This window comes from Cebus imitator, unplaced genomic scaffold, assembly GCF_001604975.1.
Source record: "Cebus imitator isolate Cc_AM_T3 unplaced genomic scaffold, Cebus_imitator-1.0 Scaffold169, whole genome shotgun sequence".
Classification (NCBI taxonomy): domain Eukaryota; kingdom Metazoa; phylum Chordata; class Mammalia; order Primates; family Cebidae; genus Cebus; species Cebus imitator.
The window spans coordinates 1,424,790-1,428,222 of record NW_016107484.1 but is presented as its reverse complement, the minus strand read 5'-3'; the positions used below and the strand labels follow the sequence as shown (position 1 = coordinate 1,428,222).

Sequence of the window (3,433 nt, the reverse complement as noted above, 5' to 3'; positions counted from 1 at the left end):
TTTTTTGAGACAGAGTCTTGCCCTGTCACCCAGGCTGGAGTGCAGCGATGCAATCTCAGCTCACTGCAGCCTCTGCTTCCTGGATTGAAGCAATTCTTCTGCCTTAGCCTCCTGAGTAGCAGGGATTACAGGCATCTGCCACCACACTTGGCTAATTTTTGCGCTTTTTAGTAGAGGCGGGGTTTTACCCCATCTTGGGTGCCTTAATAAAATAAACTCATTTTTGTACCCAGGCATGGTGACACATGCCTATAGTCCCAGCTGCTTGGAAGGCTGAGGCAGGAGAATTGCTTGAACTTGCTAGGTGGAGGTTGCAGTGAACCAAGATCATGCCACTGCATTCCATTCTGGGTGACAGAGAGGAGACTCTGTCTCAAAAAAATAACAATAAACCTCATTTTTTATTAGGTATTCAATGTATTAAATATAACTAGGATTCCTAATAAACGTCATAATTTTGTTTTTTTTGAGCTGGAGTTTTGTCACCCAGGCTGGAATGCAGTGGTGTGATGTTGACTCACTGCAACGTCTGCCTCCTGGGTTCAAGCAACTCTGCTGCCTCAGCCTCCCGAGTAGCTGGGATTATAGGCATGTGCCACCATGCTTCGCTAATTTTTGTATTTTTAGTAGAGATAGGGTTTCACCGTGTTGGTCAGGCTGGTCTCCAACTCCTGACCTCATGATCCACCCACCTTGGGCTCCCAAAGTACTGGGATTACAAGGCATGAGCCACCGTGCCCACCTTCAACGTGTATTTTTAAAAGTTAAGACTTCTTCTCAAGCCTGTAATCCCAGCACTGTGGGAGGCCGAGGCGGGTGGATCACGAGGTCAAGAGATCGAGACCATCCTGGTCAACATGGTGAAACCCCGTCTCTACTAAAAACACAAAAAATTAGCTGGGCATGGTGGCGCATGCCTGTAATCCCAGCGACTCAGGAGGCCGGGGCAGGAGAATTGCCTGAACCCGGGAGGCGGAGGTTGCGGTGAGCCGAGATCGCGCCATTGCACTCCAGCCTGGGTAACAAGGGCGAAACTCCGTCTAAAAAAAAAAAAGTTAAGACTTCTTCATGCATGACCACCACTCCATTATCACACCTAAAAACTGGCATGACTTCCTTAATTATGTCCCCTACCAACTCCATATTCAAATTTCTCCAACTAAGTATATTTATAGCTGGTTTCTCAAACTGGACTCCAATTAGGAATCATGCAGTTACATGTGACATTTAAAAACATCCCTGGTGGACCTGGTGGCTCACACCCGTAATCCCAGGAAATTGGAAGGCTGAGGCAGCAACATCACTGGAGGTCAAGAGTTCGAGACCAGCCTGGCCAACATGGTGAAACCTCGGCTCTACTAAAAATAGAAATAAGTAGCTGGCATGTGGCAGGCACCTATAATCTCAGCTACTCGGGAAGCTGAGGCAGGAGAATTGCTTGAACCCAGGAGGTGAAGGTTGCAGTGAGCTGAGATCACAACACTGCACTCTAGCCTTGGCGACAGAGTGAAACTCTGTCTCAAAAAAAAAAAAAGTCTGGGCACAGTAGCTCATGCCCATAATCCCAGCACTTTGGGAGGCTGAGGCGGGCGGATCACCTGAGGTCAGGAGTTCGAGAGCAGGCTGGCCAATATAGTGAAACCCCGTCTCTACTAAAAATAAAAAACATTAGCTGGGTATGTGGTGGGCGCCTGTAATCCCAGCTAATCAGGAGGCTTAGGCAGGAGAATTGCTTGAACCCGGGAGGCATGGGTTACAGTGAGCTGAGATTGCACCATTGCACTGCAGCCTGGGCAACAAGAGCAAAACTCAACCTCAGAAATAAAAAATTCTCTCGCTGGGCACTGTGGCTCACACATATAATTCCAACACTTTGGGAAGCTATGGTGGATGGATCACATGAGCCTAGGAGTTTGAGACCAGCCTGGGCAAAATGGCAAAAACCCATCTCTACCAAAAATTAAAAAATTAGTATGGTGGCTTACACCTGTAGTCCTAGCTACTATGGAGGCTGAAGTGGGAGGATCACTTGAGCCCAGGAGGTTGAGGCTGCAGTGACCCATGATTATGCCCCTGCCCTGCAGCCTAGGTGACAGAGTGGCACCTTGTCTCAAAAAATAAAAAATAAAACCAGACATGGTGGCTCACCCCTGTAATCCCAGCACTTTGGAAGGCCAAGATGGGCAGATCACCTGAGGTCAGGAGTTCAAGAGCAGCCTGGCCAACATGGTGAAACCCCTGTCTCTACTAAGAATTAGCCAGGCATGGTGGCGGGCACCTGTAATCCCAGCTACTCGGCTGATGTGGAGGTTGAGCTGGCTGAGGTGGAAGTTGCATTGAGCAGAGATCGTGCCATTGCACTCCAGCCTGGGCAACAAGAGCAAAGCTCCATCTCAAAAAAAAAAAATAATAATAATAAATAAAAACATTATGTATTTTTAAAACCTGAAGTTTGCCCCAATTGAAACTTGTCTCTGAAATTTCTTATTTTATTTAGGAAGTTTTTTATTTTTTCGAGTCGAAGTCTTGCTCTGTTGCCCAAAACTGGAGAGCAGTGGCGTGATCTTGGCTCACTGCAACCCCCGCCTCCTGGATTCAAGCAATTCTCCTGCCTCAGCCTCCTAAGTAGCTGGAATTACAGGTGTGTGCCACCATGCCCAGCTACTTTTTGTATTTTTAGTAGAGACAAGGTTTCACCATGTTGGCCAGGCTGGTCTTGAACTCCTGGCCTCGTGATCTGCCTGCCTTGGCCTCCCAAAGTGCTGGGATTACAGGCATGAGTCACCGCACCCAGCATCTTGTTTTATTTCTTTACGTGATATGGACAGTTTTAAATAGAGACATTTATTTCACATGCTGTACAGGTAAAGGAATATGAGGCAGGTGAGAAGAGGAAGAATCAGACATTCAGCTGGCCCCAGGTTACCAAAGGGATATATAACAAGTTTCCAGGCTGCATTCTAGTTCTGTTTTTTGCAGTATTTGAAAGTCAAATCCAGGAATAGTATACTTTTTTATATCTCTGCTTTAGAATCTTGGATTTGAGATATTTAGTACAATATGCCTTGCCCTCCAAGAGTCTATTTAAAAGTGTTCTTTCCTATATGCTTCCAAGCCAAATTTTCTTAGATTCCTTTAGAAATATACCAGGCATGGTGGCTCACTCCTGTAACCCCAGCACTTTGGAAGGCCAAGGTGGGCAGCTCACTTGAGGTCAGGAGTTTGAGACCAGCGTGGCCAACATGATGAAACCCCATCTCTACTAAGTATACAAACATTAGCCAGGTGTGGTGGCATATGCCTGTAATCCCAGCTACTCAGGAGGCTGAGACAGGAGAATCACTTGAACCTGGGATGTGGAGGTTGCAGTGAGCTGAGATCTCACCAATACACTCCAGCCTGGGCAGCAAAGTGAGATTCTGTCTCAAAAAAA

At 46.8% G+C, this 3,433-nt stretch overlaps 1 protein-coding gene across 4 annotated transcripts in view; it reads left to right on the top strand.

Moving 5' to 3' along the window:
- Positions 1-3,433, top strand: part of ZCCHC8 (zinc finger CCHC-type containing 8) — a 37,165-nt gene that overhangs the window by 4,768 nt on the left and 28,964 nt on the right. The window lies entirely within an intron of this gene.